The sequence below is a fragment of the Schistocerca americana genome, chromosome 5 (genome assembly GCF_021461395.2).
Source record: "Schistocerca americana isolate TAMUIC-IGC-003095 chromosome 5, iqSchAmer2.1, whole genome shotgun sequence".
NCBI lineage: Eukaryota > Metazoa > Arthropoda > Insecta > Orthoptera > Acrididae > Schistocerca > Schistocerca americana.
The window spans coordinates 581,071,071-581,093,808 of NC_060123.1; the positions used below are offsets into that span (position 1 = coordinate 581,071,071).

Sequence of the window (22,738 nt, forward strand, 5' to 3'; positions counted from 1 at the left end):
TGTTTCGTCGAAATAATCAGAAAATCACTTTTAATAAGCTGCATTTAAATTTGTATGCGAAGATTGAGAAAGAGAATTAATTTCAAAGGGAAGATTTCATTTGTTATTATTAAGCAGGAGAAAGAAATCCTAAGGGAAGGTTTCATTGGTTATTGTAGAAGGGGAGTTGCGTAACAAAAGAGATATTGAGGAGACTGGAAGGTTTCCACATCTGTCATGGGATTATGGTTCTGAGCTTAATATTTGGGGACATTCATGTTCAAAATTCGGTAGTTTGATTCCTTCAGGGCCAGATTCGTTACACTACCCTCTTCCAGTTTCAGTCACTCCACGGTGCTAGGTACCAAGATGGTGTATAGCGGTCACATTCGCGTCCACGCAGCCGCGATTTGGCAGCTACCTGGCGGTCTGTAAGGCCAGCAGGGGTAGGGTCAAGAGGTCCCAGCGCTGCCGCCGCTGCCGCCGCTGCCGCTGCTGCTGCTGTACAAACGATATCGCGGCCGCATCCCTCGGCGACGCGGCGGCGAGGGCGGCCGCCGCCTTTGATCAGCGGAATTGCTTGTTTCCTGCGACGGGCGGACGCGCGCCGAATTTTAATTAACTTGCAGTCACTCTGTCGTCCGCCGACTAACGAAACTGCGCGCCCAACAGAAACTCGCGCGTCGTGTATTTGAGACCCCCGTGTCGCAGGGGCGGCGAGCGAACACGTTGCGCCCAGATGAACCCTCTGCACGAGCATTTCGTTAGCTGAAATGAGCAGCTGAACATTCTCGTCAGGAATGGGCGAGGGGTTGGGCAAAGAGAAGCAGACGCCCTCTTTCCAGTTCTTCTTTCCTAACAAATTCGTATTTTACCTGGAAGGTGCGAAAGTTTCTGTCTATACAAAACCAATTTTTCCACGTGTTACTCACACGAGTTAACAACGCAACGGCAGCTAGCACTAAGAAATTACGTTAATGGTTCTCGTACTATCTGATAAAACGGAAGAGTGTGATTCAGCGTCCCCTCACTAATGGTAGAGCACAATATCGCAGAGGGGACGGATGTGGTGGGAAATCGACTCCAGACCCTACATTTGACTTAAACCAATTTAGGAAAATGTCAGGAAAACTGAACATGAATGGCCAGACACAGATTTGAACCAACACCCTCATTCATTAGCATAATTATCGAAAAGTTCTTGAACGATTTTTACACAATATTCTAATAAGCATTTGGATGGACATCGGCTACATAATTTTAAATGTATAGTTTACGATTACGTACAAAAATTTATAAAATTTCTACTCATTGTGAAACAGTCTCGATTAGGTCTTGACTAATTCACTTCAAATGGTTATATATACCTTAGTAAAAGATCTGGCAGAGAACCCTAGAAAATTCTGGTCGTATGTCACATCGCTAAGAGGCCTAAGGCTTCCGTTCAGCCGGCTGATGTGGCCGAGCGGTTCTAGGCGCTTCAGTTCGAAACCACGCGGCTGCTGCGGTTGCAGGTCCGAATCCTGCCTCGGGCATGGATGTGTGTACTGTCCTTAGGTTAGTTACGTTTAAGTAGTTCTAAGTTCTAGGGGACTGATGACCTCAGATGTCGAGTCCCATAATGCTTAGAGCCATTTTTTTGGCTTCCGTTCAGTCACTTGTTGACCAGTGTTGTGTGATAGTTGAGGATACCAAAATGAAGGCAACAGTTTTAAATTTCACTTTGAAGGAATCATTCATACGGGAGAACTGACAAACTTATCGCCATTTCACCATAGGGCAGACTCCCGTATGGACGACATAGAAATAAGCATACCTGGCGTAGAGAGACAACTGAAAAATTTGAAAACAGATAAAACATCAGGTCCGAATGGAATGGAATACCAGTTAGATTTTACAAAGAGTACTCTATGGCATTGGCAATTTACCAAGCTTGCATTTATCTTGAATCTCTCACCCAGCACAACGTCCGAAGTGACTGGAAAGAAGGGCAGGTGACTCTTGTGTATAAAAAAGTTAACAGAACGGAACCGCAAAATTACAGTTCAATATCTCTAACTTCTGTTTGCTGCAGAATCCTTGAGGATATTATCAGTTCGAATATGATAAACTTTCATGAGACTAAGTATGTTAAGTCCAAGAATCAACATGGTTTTAGAAAGCATAGCTCGCGAGAAACTCAGCCTATCCTTTCCTCAGATGATATAGTGAGCACTATGGATTAAGAAAACAGGCAGATTCCATATTTCTAGATTTCGGGAAGTCATTTGACACGGTGCCCCATTACAGGCTGTTAGCGAAAGTATCAGAATATGGAATAAGTTCACAGACATGTGAATGGCTCGAAGACTTCTTAAATAACAGAACCCAGTATGTTGTCCTCGACGGCGAGAGTTCATCAGAGACAAGCGTACCGCCTGGAGTTCCCCAGGGAAGTGTGAGAGGACCGCTGTTGTTCTTGAAATTCATAAATGACTCGTCGGACATGGTGGGCAGCAATCCGCGGTTGATTGCTGATGATGCTGTGGTGTACGGTAAGGTGTCAAAGTTGAATGACTGTAGGAAGATACAAGACGACTTAGAAAAAATCTCCAGTTTGTGTGATGAATGGCAGCTAGCCCTAAATGTGGAAATACGTAAGTTAATGCGGAATAACAAACCTGTAAGGTTTGGATACAGTATTACTAGTGTCCTGCTTGACACAGTCGAGTCGTTTAAATATCTGGGCGTAACGCAGAAAAGCGATATGAGCATGTGAGAAATATAGTAGGGAAGGCAAATGGTCGACTTCGGTTTATCGGGAGAATTTTGGGAAACAGTAGTTCACTTTTAAAGGAGACCGCATGTAGGACGCTGGTGCGAGCTGTTCTTAAGTAATGCTCGAGTGTTTGACACCAGTAGCAGGTCGGTTTGAAGGAAGACATCGAAGCAGTTCAGTGGCGGACGGCTAGATTTGTTACCGTAAGTGTTACGGAGATGCTTCGGGTTTTTTCACTTTTAAAGGAGACCGCATGTAGGACGCTGGTGCGAGCTGTTCTTAAGTAATGCTCGAGTGTTTGAGACCAGTAGCAGGTCGGTTTGAAGGAAGACATCGAAGCAGTTCAGTGGCGGACGGCTAGATTTGTTACCGTAAGTGTTACGGAGATGCTTCGGGAATTCAAATGAGAATCCCTGGAGGGAAGGCGACGTTCTTTTCGAGAAACACTATTGAGAAAATTTAGAGAACCGGCATTTGAAGCTGACCGCCAAGCGATTCTACTGCCGTCAACATTCATCACGCGTAAGTACCACAACGATAAGACACGAGAAATTAGGGAGGCATACAGACAGTCGTTTCTCCCTCGCTCTGTTTGAGAGTGTAACAGGAAGGGAAATGACAAGTAGTGGTACAGGGCACCATCCGCCACGCAGCGTAAGGTGGCCTGTGGAGTATGTATGTATATGTAGGTGTAGATGTAGCTGTAGTCGTCTTCTTTCTTATCAACATGTTCTGTTATGAGGATAAACCAAATGAAAACTAAAAAGGTATAACGAAAAGCGAAAACGACTCTCTTTGCCTCTGAATTGGTATATATCTTCCTAACAACTAATGTTGTACTTGCGCTTGTACGTTAAATTATTGAATAGAGCGATGTTATCCTGCAACATCTTCTTCTCGGCGCCTATAACGCGATGCACCATAGCGACCGATACATCTGTGACCGACTCATTGATCATGCTAATGCACATTATTTTTAAGACTGTGAGCGTTACATACAGGGTGCAGGACACATTTCTCACACTTATGGCTGTCCATAGATCCGTAAGAGTACGAGGGGGTCGAGATGTCTTCTGAACAGCACGTTGCAAGGGATCCCACATAAGCTCAATAATGTTCATGTCTGGGGATTTTGAAGGGCAGCAGAAGTTTTTAAACGCGGAAGAGTGTGCCCGGAGCCACTTTGTAGCATTTCTGGACGTGTAGGGTTGTCGCATTGTCCTGCTGGAATTGCCCAAGTTCGTCGGAACGCACAATGGACATGAATGGATGCAGGTGATCGGACGAGATGGTCACGTACGTGACACCTGACAGAGTCGTATCCAGACGTATCAGGGGTCCCACATCACTCAACTGCACACGCCCCACACCATTACAGAGCGTCCACCAGCTTGAACAGTCCCCTGCTGGCACGCAGCGTCCATGGATTCATGATGTTGTCTCCATACCCGTACACGTCCATGTGCTCGATACAATTTGAAATGAGACTCGTCGGACCAGGCTACATGTTTCCTGTCTCCGACAGCCCACTGTCACTACTGCGGGCCCAGGCAAGGCGTAAAGCTTCGTGCCGTGCAGTCAGTGAGAGTACACGAGTGGGCCTTCGACTCCCAAATCCCATATCGATGACGTATGGTTGAACGGTTCTGACGCTAACACTTTTTGACGGCCCAGCATTGAAATCTGCACCTATTTGCCAAAGGGTTGCACTTCTGCCACGTTGAACGATTCTCTCCAGTCGTCGTTGCTCCCATTCTTGCAGAATATTTTTCTGGCCGCAGCGATGTCGGAGATTTGATATTTTACCGAACTGCTGATGTTCGTGGTACACTCGTGAAATCGTCGTTCGGGAGAATCGCCACTTCATCGCTATCTCGGAGATGCTGTGTCCCATCGCTCGTGCGCTGACTTTAACACCAAATTCAAATTCACTTAAATCTTTATTACCTTCCATTGTAGCAGCAGTAACCGATGTAGCAACTGCACCATACACTTTTTGTGAGACTTTGCCGACCACAGCGCCGAATTTTGCCTGTTTACGTTTTTCTGTATTTGAATACACATACCTATACAAGTTTCTTCTTCGCTTCAGTGTATGAGCATGGGTCTGGAAATGCTTTGTTTCCGTGTTACAATTCATTTTCTCCAACACATTTATCATGGGAAACACATACGAACAAAACGCACCAGCATACCACATGCAGCTCTTTCTCACAGAGATGTTCAAAATGCCCTCCGTGACTTTGATACATGCATCAATCCGACGTCATGAATCACGAAAGCGCTGATGTCTCCCTGGAGTATTGCGTGTGGTTTTGCAGCCTTCCATAATTTGGGCAAGGAGACTCTGAACTTCTTGTACTGGAGTTTCATACACAAGAAATTTTAAATGCGCCCACAAACAAAAGTCCTGTGGGTTTAGGTCCGCAGAGCGTGGAGGCCACGCAATTGGTCCGTTTCTATTCATCCATATAAATGTCACCGAATATGTTACTTCTAAGCCAACGGACGTGAATTCTTAAATGAACAGGTGCTCCGTCCTGTATGAAGTAAATGTTTTGTCGCGCATTTATAGGCCATCTGCCAACAGATCATTTGTAGCATTTTCTGCGGAATTATGATAACTTCATCCGTTGAGCCTGGTTGGAAGGAAGTGAGGGCCTACCAAACAGTCACCTACAATACCGGGCCAAACGTTGACAGAAAATCTTTGTTGATGACTTGCTTCAACTACTAGGACTGACAAATCGTTCAAATGCCTCTAAGTACTATGAGACTTAACATCTGAGGTCATCAGTCCCCTAGACTTAGAACTACTTAAACGTAACTAACCTAAGGACATCACACACATCCATGCCCGAGGCAGGATTCGAACCTGCGACCACAGCAGCAGCGCGGTTCCGGACTGAAGCGCCTAGAACCTATCGGCCACAGCGGCCGGCGAGGACTGACATCTGCCCATACATACGGATTGTGAAAATTTACAATATCTCATGATTAATGAGTTGGAGAGAATGCGGTGTAACATGGAAGCAAATCGTTTCAAGACCGGTGTTCATATAACATGATTTCTTTGTCTACGTGTTACACGCTGTATACTAACATGGCTATTTACACAACGACATTTTAAATGTTAATGTTTTATTTTTGACAAACCTCTGCATGATGTGCTACATTTTATTCATTAATATAAGAACATGGCATAATAACGTCGTGTGACTGGGGCCTCCAGTCGGGCAGCAGACCGTTCACCGGGTGCAAGTCTATCGATTTGACGCCACTTGGCGATTTGGGTGTCGATGGCGATGAAATGATGATGATTAGGACAACACAAGACCCAGTCCCTGAGCGGAGAAAATCTGCGACCCAGCTCTTAGGATGAACATTCTGCCGCGCTGACCACTGAGCTACCGGGGGCGGACACAACTTGGCATGAGGTTCCAACTGACTATGGACACACTGCGTAACAAAAATGTTTGAAGATCGGAAGGTCGCCCGCATCTCGTGGTCGTGCGGTAGCGTTCTCGCTTCCCACGCCCGGGTTCCCGGGTTCGATTCCCGGCGGGGTCAGGGATTTTCTCTGCCTCGTGATGGCTGGGTGTTGTGTGCTGTCCTTAGGTTAGTTAGGTTTAAGTAGTTCTACGTTCTAGGGGACTTATGACCACAGCAGTTGAGTCCCATAGTGCTCAGAGCCATTTCGGAAGGTCACAGCAGAGTCTGTCGAAACTGGTGATCAAAATTAAAGAATTATTTATGGGATCGTGGCTAGAAGGTCAGTTTCCGGACGTCTACCAGGTAGCGGCGTCCTCTAGGTCGTAAACATCAGAGCATGACGTGAAAGAACCTGGCTGCCTTACTGGCAATTAGCACCTAGGACAAACAGTTTTCTGGTATTAGATTTCTACTTAGGGAAGATGTGATATCAATTGAAGTCCATAGCAGAACGAAAGTCCAGCATGGTGATATATGTTTGTCACAACCAGTGAACGTATGATTGGAAAGGAATTTCGAAAGTTGTGTGATGTCTACGGCTGATGCTACCGTATGTTTTAGGTCCTAACCGACCACGATATTACGGCACTTAGCCTCCTGTGGCCGCTACCGGGACACGCAATGACGTTACAGTAAACTAGTACAGTGGTGAGTGAGCAAAACGCATCGCACTGTGAATGCTATGTCGACAGTTATGCATATAATATCTACACTCCTGGAAATGTAAAAAAGAACACATTGACACCGGTGTGTCAGACCCAACATACTTGCTCCGGACACTGCGAGAGGGCTGTACAAGCAATGATCACACGCACGGCACAGCGGACACACCAGGAACCGCGGTGTTGGCCGTCGAATGGCGCTAGCTGCGCAGCATTTGTGCACCGCCGCCGTCAGTGTCAGCCAGTTTGCCGTGGCATACGGAGCTCCATCGCAGTCTTTAACACTGGTAGCATGCCGCGACAGCGTGGATGTGAACCGTATGTGCAGTTAACGGACTTTGAGCGAGGGCGTATAGTGGGCATGCGGGAGGCCGGGTGGACGTACCGCCGAATTGCTCAACACGTGGGGCGTGAGGTCTCCACAGTACATCGATGTTATCGCCAGTGGTCGGCGGAAGGTGCACGCGCCCGTCGACCTGGGACCGGACCGCAGCGACGCACAGATGCACGCCAAGACCGTAGGATCCTACGCAGTGCCGTAGGGGACCGCACCGCCACTTCCCAGCAAATTAGGGACACTGTTGCTCCTGGGGTATCGGCGAGGACCATTCGCAACCGTCTCCATGAAGCTGGGCTACGGTCCCGCACACCGTTAGGCCGTCTTCCGCTCACGCCACAACATCGTGCAGCCCGCCTCCAGTGGTGTCGCGACAGGCGTGAATGGAGGGACGAATGGAGACGTGTCGTCTTCAGCGATGAGAGTCGCTTCTGACTTGGTGCCAATGATGGTAGTATGCGTGTTTGGCGCCGTGCAGGTGAGCGCCACAATCAGGACTGCATAAGACCGAGGCACACAGGGCCAACACCCGGCATCATGGCGTGGGAAGCGATCTCCTACACTGGCCGTACACCACTGGTGATCGTCGAGGGGACACTGAATAGTGCACGGTACATCCAAACCGTCATCGAACCCATCGTTCTACCATTCCTAGACCGGCAAGGGAACTTGCTGTTCCAACAGGACAATGCACGTCCGCATGTATCCCGTGCCACCCAACGTGCTCTAGAAGGTGTAAGTCAACTACCCTGGCCAGCAAGATCTCCGGATCTGTCCCCCATTGAGCATGTTTGGGACTGGATGAAGCGTCGTCTCACGCGGTCTGCACGTCCAGCACGAACGCTGGTCCAACTGAGGCGCCAGGTGGAAATGGCATGGCAAGCCGTTCCACAGGACTACATCCAGCATCTCTACGATCATCTCCATGGGAGAATAGCAGCCTGCATTGCTGCGAAAAGTGGATATACACTGTACTAGTGCCGACATTGTGCATGCTCTGTTGCCTGTGTCTATGTGCCTGTGGTTCTGTCAGTGTGATCATGTGATGTATCTAACCCCAGGAATGTATCAATAAAGTTTCCCCTTCCTGGGACAATGAATTCACGGTGTTCTTATTTCAATTTCCAGGAGTGTATTTTCTCATGTAATATCACGAGAAGATATCTCGATAAGCCGAACGAAGTGCCTTCACTAGCAGGTGCCACATAATGTGGTCGACTAATACATACCATTGTGGCTGCAGTAAACATAGCAGCTGTTGAAAACATTGTGACAAGAAACCGAAGATTGACGGAGGATAGCATTGCAGATGTAAATATTGTTGATTGTCTTGCAAACCGCACCACATTGTGGGTGATGGGCCCCGCTTCACAGATGTAAGTACGATAAGGGTCTCTGACACCATAATAGGCTCAGTGACACTATTATACATATAAACAACTCGCGCGACACAGCGAAAAAGGCAGATCTTCCTTCATTCCTAGAATCCCTGAATGTAATCGCAGGTGCCTTGTGTTATTAAATTCTGAATACATGTTTAAAGGTAATTGTCATCATTAAAATTCTCTGTCATAATTTGTATATATCACCTATAAAAATTTTCTGAAACTTTATCTGAGCTTCTATTACGAAAATGTTATACATGCAACATTTACTTTGGGCAATGGTTAATCTGCGGGCATAAACGAACGTTTAAAAATGCATTAATATTCACACGACTTGCGAAATTTGTAAAAGACCCCTAATGTTGACAAAGCATGTGCGATGAGCATACCTAGCTCCTAATTGTTATTTAAATATTTCTCCACACAAAGATTGAAATTATTGAACAATACAATAAAAACTGAATGGGTCCTGAGTTATGGATGTCTGCTATGAAGATTTCGACGCAACTCACCTTCAGAAGCTGAATGAATCAAGCGAAGACTCTAATAATAATACCGTTGCTGAATAAATGAGTGCAGACTGAGCAAACAGCCCATAGAGAATAAACACGTTTGCTGAAGGCAAACAATCTCTTCAGAGGTTTAATTTCCATAGCGTAAGACCACATGGCATAGTCTACTAAACGCAATCGTCTAATTTCAGCTATCAGTTTAATACTGGCAACGAACATTAATAAATTATGAGACAATATGATCAAATTACTGATTATAAAACTCAAAACACAGCTCATAGTACGCGTAATAACAAAGTTACCTCTACATCAACCACCTGGCATATTATAACACTGCATAACAAAAAATTTACCCACTACGTACGTAAGAAAGGTACGAAAATATCAATATCGCTAAATGAATAATGCACTGATTTTTTAGTTCATCTGTAATTCGGATGGGCTATAGAGAAGCCAGTATCGACCCATGTAGATCGAAACTGTGTACATCACTGTTGAATCTTACTACTCGTAATGACTCAGTGCAGATACGAATTCGTTGCACTGAAATTAAGAGATTAGCTGCATTATTCAGTGGATTACCTCATAATAAATCGTAACTCTTAACAAGGGAATCCACGTAGCAAACCTCATTTCAAATTCGCACATCAACACGGCCCACAAGGTACGTGCTAGCACAAAGCATGCACATACAGCCGCAAACATTAACCTTCAACCAGTCTCTCCTTTCGATCTCCGCACTACAACTACGTTCTTTCGAGCAGGCTGTATAAAGACTACTTGTTCCCATTTGAACACAGGCCACGCTGGCCTGCACACATAAAAAAGTTTTGCATCGCCTCAGTTCCGGGAATTCCGGAATCTGTACAGAAGACTGGAATAGAGATTAACATAAACATTATGTCCGCCCTTTTTATTGCTCATGAAAGCCACACATTGCATGCTGTATCACCATACAGCGAGACTTTCAGAGGTGGTGGACCTGACTGCTGTGGACACCGGTACCTCTAATACCCAGCTGCACGTCCTATTGCATTGATGCATGCCTGTATTCGTCGTGGTATACTATCCACAAGTTCATCAAGGCGCTGATGGTCCAGATCGTCCCACTTCTTAACGGTGATTCGGCTTAGATCCCTCAGAGCGGTTGGTGGGTCACGTCGTCCATAAACAGCCCTCTTCAATCCATCCCAGGCATGGTCGATACGGTTCATGTCTGGAGAACATGCTGACCACTCTAGTCGAGCGATGTCGCTATTCTCAAGGAATTCATTCACAATATGTGCACGGTGGGGGCGTGAATTGTCGCCCATGAAGACGAATGCCTCGCCAATATGCTGCCGATATGGTTGCACTATCTGTCGTAGGACGGCATTCACGTATCGTACAGCCGTTACGCCGCCTTCCATGACCACCAGCGGCGTACGTCGGCCCTACATAATGCCGCCCCAAACCAAAAGGGAATCTCCACCTTGATACACTCGCTGGAGAGTGTGTCTAAAACGTTCAGCATGGCTGGGTTGCCTCCAAACACGTCTCCGACGATTGTCTGGTTGAAGGCATACGCGACACTTATCGGTAAAGAGAACGTGATGCCAATCCTTGGCGGTCCATTCGGCATGTTGTAGGGCCCATATGTACCGTGCTGCATGGTGTCGTGGTTGCAAAGATTGACCTCGCCATGGACGTCGGGAATGAAGTTGCGCATCGTGCAGCCTTTTGCACACAGTTTGAGTCGTAACACGACGTCCTGTGGCTGCACGAAAAGCATTATTCAACAAGGTGGCGTTGCTTTCAGGGTTCCTCCGAGCCATAATCTGTAGGTAGCGGTCATCCACTGCAGTAGCGGGCTGAGCGAGGCATGTCATCGACAGTTCCTGTTTCTCTGTATCTCCTCCATGCCAGAACAACATCGCTTTGGTTCACTCAAAGACGCCGGGAGAGTTCCCTTGTTGAGAGCCCTTCCTGGCACAAAGTAACAATGCGGACGCGATCGAACGGCGGTATTAAACGCCTAGGCATGATTCTGTAGATAACACGAGCGGTGTACCTTCTTCCTAGTGGAATGACTGGAACTGATCGCCGGTCGGACCCCTCCGTCTAATAGACGCTGCTCGTGCATGGTTGTTTACATCTTTGGGCGGGTTCAGTGACATTTCGGAACAGCCAAAGGGACTGTGTCTATGATACAGTACCCACAGTAAACGTCTACCTTCAGGAGTTCTGGGAACCGGGGTGATGCAAAACATTTTTTGATGTGTGTACTATTGACCGAGATACTGCTTCGCCAAAGGACGTCGCTCAGACTATCCAGTTCATCTGAGAATAGACGGTCTTCAACAAAGACATCGAATACTGAGCACATAATATGTTAGCAAAATTTCTCTGGTGTTATCAAACGCAGAAAATAGTAAAAGGTGAAAGTATAGATATGTGTCAAGCAACTTTCGAAGTCGTTCGACAAATTACGGAGAAAAACATTTATTGCGGTGATCGGAATTTCGACATTCGGTCTTTGCCAAGCATTGTGTCATATTAAGGCCCACTTTACAACGTTACGTTGTGACATACTGGAACACACCCCCCTGCAATCTGAAATAAATAAATTTGGTGGTACTAGTCTACCGCTGTTCGACCCACCATGTAAGAACACGTCTTGTTAGTACAATAACAGCATTAAGCTAGTAGAAACCCTTTCACAATATACTGATGTGACAAAAGTCACGAGACAGCAATATGCACGTATACAGATAGCGGTAGTATCGCGTACACGTGGTATAAAACGGTAATTCATTGACGGAGCTGTCATCTGTATTCAGATGATTCATATGAGAAGGTTTCCGACGTGATTATGGTCGCACGACTGGTGTTAACTGACTTTGAAGGCCGAATGGTAGATGGAGCAAGACTCATGGGACATTCCATTTCGGAAATCGTTAGGGAATTAAATCTTCGAAAATCCTAAATGTCAAGAGTGTGCCGAGAATACCAAATATCTTTCACTACATCTCACCACAGACAATACAGTGACGGACAGCCTCCACTGCCTAGAGTTGCCAGTGCTACCGGACAAACAGCAGACCGTGAAATGACTGCAGAAATTAACGTGAGATGATCGAGGAACGTGTACATTTGAACACTCATCTTACTATAAGAAAAACCTCGTAATCTACCGAGACGCCTCACAGGTGCCGTCACCCTTAGAAAACTCCAAACCAAAGGAGATATTACTGAATACATGGATGCCATGTTTAAATTATGGCACTGTAGTCTATGGATCAGCCTGTCCTTCCTACCTCAAGATGCTAGACGCTATCGAGCATGAGGGAATTCGGATATCGACTGGAGCCTTTCGCACCAGCCCAGTCTCTGCGTGCAGAGGCTCGTGAACCACCACTCTGGATTTGGCGATATATCCTTTTGGCTTGACAGGCACTGAAAATCTCAGAGTCACCACAGTGATTGTCATTTATTGCAGCGTTGCGACCCACCTTGGAATTGGACCCATGTGACCAATGCATTTGGGATATGTGCTACAGATTGCCTTAAGGATCTGGTTCTACAAGACATCAAAATACACAGCCAGGGATGGAACGCATTGCCGCATTGGTTTCTTCAGAGACCCAAAGTGATTTTAAGCTTGACACAGTAGAAGAAAACTTGCACTCCAGAACACGCTTTTAGAACTTCGTTTTCTTCCATTTTAAGTATATACCACAGTTTCATCGTTGTTTATACCGATGGATCCCACCAAGAAACTCTCCTTGGTTGTTCTGCTGCTTTCCGTCATAGGGTTTTTAAACTGCATCTTCAGGAACAATTTGCAAATTATGATGTGGAATTACATGACACTCTGATGGCACTGGAGAGGATTCACAGACAGCACCATACAAGATTTCTTGTCCGTTCTGACTCGCTCAATGCACTACAGACACTTCACCAAATGTATCCAGTAGACCAGCTGATTCACCTCACCCATGACTCCTTACAGCGGCTCCAACACTGTGGCAAGGAGGTGACCGTTTGCTGGGTACCTGGCCACATGAGGATTCAGGGAAACGTCATAGCCGACAAAGCCGCCCAGGGAAGCATGTTGGGATGGTGCTGTCCATCAGTGTTCCATCCCGTTGCACGCCATCATCTCATTTTCTGACAAACGCATCATGCGTCAGTGGGAGACGGAATGGTTGCAGGTGACAGAAAACAAACGGCAGTCAATCAAATCGACCACACAGGCACTGCAGACTTCATGTCAGCCTCACTGCTGGAAGGAAGTTCTGCTTACCAGACTGCCCTTTAACACATGGTTTCCTCCTACTGCAGGAGGATCCACCACTCTGTGAAGTTTGTGGTGCGCCACTTTCAGCGCAGCATATTTTGCCAACGTAGGTCCTATATACTGATATTAGAGCAGTCCTCAGTCTCGGTGGAGATCTGCTCACCATCCTCAGAGATACTTATTCCAGTGTTGTAAAAGTGGTGAAACTTTGTAAACTGTCAGGCCTCATCCCAAAATTGGTTGGGGATGGAGGAAGGTCTAAACACATTATAAATTGTTCCCCATGTGTGGACAGCCTTCGTCTCCACCCATGAGATTTCCATGCTGACTTCTCGTCAAGGCGCTGATGACCATGACGTTGAGCGCCCCTCACCTCAAATCATCATTATCATCTCATCACTGTCTGCAATCGAGCACATACGGGACATCATCGGATGAGAGCTCCAGTGTGTTGCATAACCAGCATTACCCCACCCTTTTTTGACCGACCAAGAGCAACAGACCTGAAACGCCATCCCGCAAACTGACATCCGTTATGTGTATAATACAACGCATGCACGTATGCATGCTTGCATTCAGCATTCTGGCAGTCACATCAGTTATAAATATACCAGCAGTTCACATTTGCAGTGGCTTATCTCGCACTTACATTAACCTGTGATCTTGCAATGTTAATCACTTAAATACGTTCCCTAGACAAGAGTATTCCCGAAACTTATTGCTCTACATTTATCATTTCTTTGTGTTGGTATTTTTTCCGTCAGTGTACTTTTAATCTTACAAGGCGAGCAGCGTTTGTACTGTCATAACTCTTTCTCGTGTTTTATTGGATGTATGGCTCTATGAATAACCTACAACTAATTTTGGAACTATTTATCATTACAGATGACGCAGATGGAGTCACTTGTCACGGATAAATATTTGGAGTGTTAGGTAACTTACTAAAACAATCAAGAAGGAAATGGACAATACAAAAATAAATTAAAAAGTGTCTCAACCTTCCGTAGCTGTAGCTTGGCAGTGAGAACAACAGTAGCTGGGGAACCGCAAAGAAATATCCCATTTCGGCCTGCGGCATCATCTGAGAAATCGCGGCCACAGATTTACGGCGCGAGAAGAAGCGGCACGGCGGGTGTTTATAAAGCGATCGGCGGCGGGGGCCGGCAGATAGCGGCGGCGCGCCCTCCGCCCCCGCGTCTAATCGGCGCACAGTGGGGGCTGCCGGGGGCGGATTGATTTGCTGGTGTCCGCGCCGGCGCTGGCACGCGGCCAGCAGATAACCGGCGTACGCGGCGGAGGCGGAAGCCGTCCTGCTGGAATAAAAACGTCGCGCCGCCCGGAACGGAACTCACAAGTCTGCGGCCGCCACACCAGCGGAGCGAAAATCCCGCCGGACCGCGTTCCGCGAAACGAGGTCGGCCATCGGCTATTAATTCCTTACGCTCTGTTTTGGCAAACTCAGGTTAACTATACTGTGTTCATCGCAAAAACATTTTGGCTATCCAATGTGCAAATTTGACACAGTTTGGCACGATATACCTTAGGAGGAGAACCTACCAGCTCGAATAACTGCTTGTATAGGGCATGAAGTTGTACCAACGCGTTGTAGACTTTGTCAATTGGTGGATCTCTCTCTCTTGAATAAATCATCCAATTCTGTGAAGTTATGATCATTTATTAGTCTGTACATGTACGTCACATACCGCTTCACGTCCCATTCGGATAACTCTTCGTTGTCTGTCGTTTTCTTTCTTACAGTGTAATCGGGGGGATAGGTTTGTGCACCCTTGTCTCTTTTGGAAAAGGTAACTGATTGTGCAGCTTTCCCGCTATGTGTTTCTGTATGAAATTTAATCCAAATTTACCTCTCACTTTATAAACAGTCTCCGTACTACCAAAACTATGTGCCCACAAACTGTTATACAACTTAGCCTCCTATGCTAAACTTTGACTAAATAAACCTAACATGAATTGAATTCTAACTGGTCCAAATACAGTTTATCTTTATATTAAATGTGCAACTGAAATAAAACAATTATATCGCCCAAATCAATATTTCCACTTACTTCGCTTCTTGGCAATATTGTTGCAGATTCAGGGAAAGCTTAACAGCAAACAGCAAGGAGGCAGCGGCTAACCTAGATTTCTATTTTTAAATAAAATTTCCAAACAATACTCAAACTGTTGCACACCATATGGTGCAGTATGGTAATGCGTTATGACAAACCTTCTTTGAACAGTGGGAACAATAGTTTAAAAAGGGTACAATGTTAACAGAGAATTTCTATAAAAGCCAGACAGCTTAATCAGTTGCTATTTTAATGCATGACTCAGGGAAGTGCGGCTGTCTTTCTGTCAGCTCTGACCAAGAAAACAAAGTTAGCTTGCTGACAATAATCATTCCAACAAAATAGATTCGCAGTGCTGAGTCTTACCTCATCACTTCTGCTTTTCCAAAAAAGTAACATTATTTAAAATTTATATTCTCTTCGCCTTTCAATATATACATCATATTCATGCTTTCTGTCCTTTACTATAACTTATTCTTCACCTAACAGAAGTCAACACAGCGCTAGTGACTACGCTCATCACCTGCCACACATCAACTACGAATGTATTGGACTGCGCAGGGGCAAAGACTGTGCCATAACAAGACCAAAGATTGTTTAACGGTAACATGCTCTCTGTCTCTCTGACGTGCACATCGAAACTTCACAAAAATGCAGTTAACATGCTCACCTTACAATGCTTGTGTGTGTGCCTTGGTTACAAGCTGTTATGCATACCCTTTGAAGAATTGCAAATGACATTCATACCTTTTTATTGTAAATTAAATGCTGGTGTACAGCTGCATCTACATTTATATTCTACAACTCACGTAGTGATGTGTGCCGGAAGGTAAACCATATACTAACGTCACTTTGACATCCGCCTGTACCTTCGCGAATTGTGGTGGAGACAACGGCTCTCTCCTACTTTGCGCTCATAATTATTCTGAGTGATATAGTAATGTAGTGTGACTTGCGGAATTTTAGCAATAAACGTTTTCGTAATTCACAGCACTAGTCTTGTAGAGTCAGTGACTGGATCTGAATGAGAATCTGAGGGACATTCTCACGTTACCCAAACTAACGTGTTACAAAACGATCATGTCTTTCTCCGTTAAGCTGCGACATATAGTGACCACTTGAGATCCACGAAAACTATAATATTATAATGAATACATGTGTGGACAAAAATGTATATTACAAACAATAACAATTTAACTGACATAAGAACAGTGTTTTCCCAAAAATAATAATGATCGAAGCCCAAAAAGCATAACCATACGTGAAAAGAAACAGACTGAATACATTTTAAATAAAATCTAGATTTAAATAAACTAACACTTTACCTATCACAACATTTTATTATTACTACCGGTTTCATTATGAGCTACAGGTAATCTTCAAGCATGGTAGTTCTATGTGCAGTTTGTCAACAACAATGTAAAACTATCCAATAATGCAACGATGCGGTGAGACAAAAGTCTGGGTATGAGAAGAAGTGATGAAGAACATAATGTGATATTTAGACGTTATCGAATGAATTAATTACAGTTTTATTCATATAAAAAATAGCCGAAATAGAAAGATCACACAAAATTGGTGCACATATGTACTTATAATACAAATAACTTCCTTCCAATCACACCTTTACAAAATATTCTCACCTCTGACATGGAGACGAAAAGAATAGTGTTTTCTGCCACTGTTAATCATTGTCAGGTGACAACATTTGCTTTGCATCTGATACATTGAAATAAACGACACTTTCCAAGTTAACACAATAGTTCAAATAGCGCCACATATACTGTAAATTGCAGGTTGTTCGCTTTGATTGGCAATATTTGAAGCTGTGAAACACATCTAACAAGGAAATGGACCAATCCGATATGACGAAACCTATTCTGAATACATGAAGGAAATACCAAAAGAGCACTATGTCTAAATTTTAGCTGCTAAGGCGCTTTGCATGATGTTTTAGAAAAAAAAACGTAAAAGTTTCTTATGACAGCGGTTTTTACAGCCCTTCCTGCGTAAACCTCCAATCAGCAAATACGCAGACGCAGCCATGAGATGAGAACATAGCTCCGCGTGACTCGCAGTTCAAAGTGCACACACACGAATTTTAAGCATTTAAGCCATACCAAAAATGTCTCAGATCATTAATTTTTTTGAATAATTTTCAGTTCATGTCGACAGCTGAGCTGTCTCAGATGTGATTGTTACGTAAATGACCAGCAGAGGTAAGAATATCAAGTGAGAGTATGGCGTTACATTACAGACAGCTTTCATCAATCGTGACTTACAAAATTTGTCGGCATTAAATGTTTTATAACCATTCCTGTAGCATAGTTTTTACGGATGACGGAAACAAACATTTTCCTCACACCGGGCACACCTGATAAAAGAAAAATTAATGCTTTCAGACACTTCACATTTATTACTAGTTTTATTCAGCCAGAATTGGGATGGAGGAAGAAATGGCCGTGACTTTTGTACAGCATGTTGTGCTGAACACCAGGGAAGTTTGTGGTGATTGAAACCGACAGTGTTGAAATGGTTGAAGTTTAACAATGTCGTTCCGTTAATAAACTTGAAATGAGAAAGAGTTATCGGAAATTAAACTAACCGAAATTTTTTTGAAAAATGCTTTACAGTTTTGTTGTTGACTGGTCGAATCGCATTATTAGTTCCGGATCAATTTCGAATTATATTAACAGTCTTTTCATCTCTTCCTAAAGATAGAAGTGTTGCTATGTGCGGGCCAAGAGATCCACAAAAGCTAAGAAATACTTTTTGAAAATGGTAAGAAGACGTTTTTGTTGTAGCATTGAAAATTATTGTCTCACATTTTTCCACATTCTGTTATACTGGCGCTGCAGTCTGGGACTGTGCGGCTGGTCCCTGCGGAGATTCGAGTCCTCCATCGGGCATGGGTGTATGTGTTTGTCATTAGGATAATTTAGGTTAAGTAGTGTGTAAGCTTAGGGACTGATGACCTTAGCAGTTAAGTCCCATAATATTTCACACATTTTTTGTTTGTTATACTGATTACAATATTTTTACAAGTAAACAGCCCATTTTTTTAAAAATTTTTTGTTCTAATCTGCCTTGGGCGTCATGAAGACGGAACGAAATCTGCGGACACAGTAATGCACTGATACTTGTCACTGGCATTGTTGTGTACCATTGTGTTTTAGCATACATCGACTGCGCAAACGGTCCTCTCTTCCGCTCACAATGATGAAGCGCGGTTTGCAGGCAGCTATTCCCCGAACCTGACTGAATGGCTTCATACAAAACATTTTAGCATATAAGAAGAAGCCTCGTTTTCACAACAGATAGGAATTTCTCTGCAATTCGCCTTTTAACGACATCTCCTGTACCCGTTTACATGAGTAAGCTTTATAATTTTCAATCTTCCTTTTCCAGATAGTTTCTTGAATCTGTTTAACAACGTCGAAAAAGCCTGGACATCAGTAATGTTCATCTCACTTGCAATTCAGAATTCCCAGTCTCGTAGATGTCCATCAGTAATGGTGCACTGACTCACGAGCAGTTCCATATTTTTCGAATGGTTCTTGCTTCACACTTTTGCGAGTTTAATTTTGCTGTAAATTTCGTCCTTCGTGTAAATATTTCTTCCATTCATGTAGTTCATGTCAGATTTTATGAAACGACACTGCACACTGCTTAAGTTTAAGCATTTCCTCCCTCCTTCTTTTAGCCAAAAAAAATTTCAGCCTCATCTTTATCACTGAAGACTGTTTCTTGTGGGGTTGGATGGTACCCTGTTTTCGTTCTGGACACTAATTAGCATAAAAAATGGTTCAAATGGCTCTGAGCATTATGGGACTTAACATCTCAGATCATCAGTCCCCTAGAACTTAGAACTACTTAAACCTAACCAACCTAAGGACATCACACACATCCATGCCCGAGGCAGGATTCGAACCCACGACCGTAGCAGCAACGCCGTTCCGGACTGAAGCGCCTAGAACCGCTCGGCTACAGCAGCCGTCCATCATTTAAACCATAATTCAGGTAATCGTCTGAGTCGTTGGCAGTTTATTCTGATGTTTCGACAATATCTAACGAAATATCGACAGTATCCAAATAAAGTTCTCAAGGATTTAAGTAATAAATAACATACATGTAAGTATCTAAGAGAGGTGGGTGATTCTGATCGCATACCACGTTCTTTGTATTTCATCGTTTGAAGGTTGAAAACAATTAACTAGATTCTACATTACTGTGAAACTCAGGAACTTGCATAACTACAAATGATGTTAGCAAGCAATTACGAAGAAACTGTAAAGAAAATTAATGCAGTTTTATCTGCATTCGTAACAGCGATACCATAAAGGCAACTGCTGCTAATTATTATGGGTATAAAATAAGTCCCAAGTCAGAACGAATAGTAACTGTGAACAATCATGCCAGAGAAACTATCAACGGAAATAGAAATTCGCTTTATAAACTACGATCGCACTTTGCCGTGTTATCGGTTTCCCGATGTGCGGTCAGTCAAGAATATGTGCCTGCCATGTTGGGCAGACTCTATCTGTTACAGCTACAGATGTGATGTACATTTCTTCAGTCCCATAGCGAGCTACGAACTTGGCAATCTTCAACATCTTTTCAAAAATATTTGCAGTGCGCCTTACTAAACAAAATTTTTGCTGTGCATTTCTTTCAGTGTATTCTTGCTGTGTAAAAAATTTCAGTGTAGGGATCGACATGACGGATTGGCCATTTCCTCGTCAGTTCATTCATCTGTAATGAACGTTAATTGGAACTCTATGTCGGCCAGTAAGTGTTGTGGCCAGGCTCTCGGCATATTGGCAAGATGTTACCAAAAGTATTGTCCATGTACCTATCCTTTATAGATATTACTCTCTTTACAGTCTAAAACAGGCAACGGCCTTGCCGCAGTGGATACACCGGTTCCCGTGAGATCACCGAAGTTAAGCGCTGTCGGGCAATTTTGGCTCTTGGATGGGTGACCGTCCAGGCGGCCATGCGCTGTTGCCATTGTTCGGGGCGCACTCAGCTTTGTGATGCCAATTGAGGAGCTACTCGACCGATTAGCAGCGGCTTCAGTCAAGAATACCATCATAATGACTGGGAGAGAGGTGTCCTGACTCCATGCCCCTCCTATCCGCATCCTTCACTGAGGATGACACGGCGGTCGAATGGTCCCGGTAGGCCACTCGTGGCCTGACGACGGAGTGCATTTTTTTTTTACAGTCCAATACACTCTTTATTACACACAGTACAGAATAAATGGATACACAGTGTCGGGTGCTACCTACCGATGTGCTTTTGTTGATGCTGAGTGGCTAGGTCATAATTCACCCAACCCCGATACATACTTGGAAGTGCGTTGTTAGACTCATCGATCCAAGTCGACGCTACAGAAAGGGGCATAAAGGCATAGACGCGACAGTGTTGTCTACCTCCACTAACCAGCCCTGAAATATCTGAGGTAGTGACTACTTATCTAAGGTTAGAAAGAAAATTACGACTAATGCCGGTGCTAAAAACTGCAGCCTCCGTGGAACCTATTGTTCTTTCTAAGATTAAACAAATTGTCACTCACGTAATATTTTCTTGCACAGTAGAAAATCTAACTGATCAGCAACAAACTCCAAGGGCAAGTTCAAGTAAATCAGCATTTCAGATAATAATAGTTCCACAAACACTACCTACTAATCACATAGTCACGTAATTCGATGACTTGATATTGATATAGTGATGAACATTAACAACCATATAACTACACAGTGACAATTATTGAACTATATGAAATAAAAGCATCAAAACTTCAGAACGGTTTGCGTTAGGACGTTAAAGCTGCACTGTTGGTCGCTGGGCATGATGGGAATTAGTATGCGCCTGGTTTGGTTTAATCCACCTTCTCAGGGACTGGGAATTTGCATTTCGCAATCGGGAAGTCTCTTCACCCTCAACGGGTGGCTGTGTGGTGTGCCATGTCCAATCACGTAATAATCGGTGCCATATTCCTTATGACACGGTGATTACCGGACGGTACGTGAAGATTTTGTAAGATGATTTCATCCCAGCTATCCAAAGTGACCCCGCTTTCGACCAGATGTAATCATGCAAGACGGAGCTCGACCCCGTCGAAGCAGCAGAGTGTTTGATGTCCTGGAGGAACACTTAGGAGCCGCATTCTGGCTCTGGAGTATCCAGAGGCCACTGGAATGGGCCTCGATCGGCTGCTATATTCTTCGGATCTGAAAACAAACGGCTCCCTTTTGTGGGGCTACATTAAAGACAAGGTGGACAGCAATAACACCAAAATCATTGATTAGCTGAAAACAGCCATTCAGGTCTCGACAGTACCGATGCTCCGACACTTCAGCGGGTCATGCAGAATTTCGCTATTCGTCTGCGCCACATCATCGCCAATGATGGCAGGCATATCGTACATGTCACAACAGAAATCGGAATATCTGTAGTGATGTTTACATGTCGAAAGGTGCGTAAATTTTTGCCATATAGCTCAATAGTAGTCACTCTAAAATAGCCGGTATATCCACCTTTAGCACAGATAACAGCGGCGACGTGTCTTTCCATGGAAGCAATGAGGCTTGGCAGTTCGCACACAAAAGACACCTCATTCCAGTAAATAGTGGGGAGGAGCGTGATAAGCTCTGAGGCCACGTTCAATCACATTCCAGATCTGTTGGGGGTTCAGCACATCAACTGGAACTCACCACTATGTTCCTAGAACCACTCCTTTCACACCTTTGGCCTTTGGACGTGGCGCATTATCTTGTTGAAAAATGCAACTTCCATCGGGAAACTTGATAGTCATGAAGGGGTGTATATGGACTGCGTCCAACTTGGCTGTCATGGTGTCTTGCACAATCTCCACTGAATCCATGGATGCTCACATGAATGTTCCCAAGAGCATAAGGGAGCCGTCGCCAGCGTGTGTCTGTTCTGCAGTTAAAAATGGTTCAAATGGCTCTGAGCACTATGGGACTTAACATCTGTGGTCATCATTCCCCTAGAACTTAGAACTACTTAAACCTAACTAAACTAAGGACATCACACACATTCATGTCCGAGGCAGGATTCGAACCTGCGACCGTAGCGGTCACGCGGTTCGAGACTGAAGCGCCTAGAACCCCATGGCCACACCGGCCGGCTGTAGTTCAAGTGTGAAGGAGCTGTTACCCTGGAAGAGGACGGATTCGTGCGCTCCCACTGGCATAATGATGAAGCTATCGGGGTTCATTAGACCATGGAATGCTTTG

General features: G+C 44.6%; 1 pseudogene; it reads left to right on the forward strand.

The window, feature by feature from the left end:
- The first annotated feature begins 20,365 nt into the window (after positions 1-20,365).
- LOC124617139 lies at positions 20,366-20,483 on the forward strand (annotated as a pseudogene).
- The last annotated feature ends 2,255 nt before the right edge of the window (positions 20,484-22,738 follow it).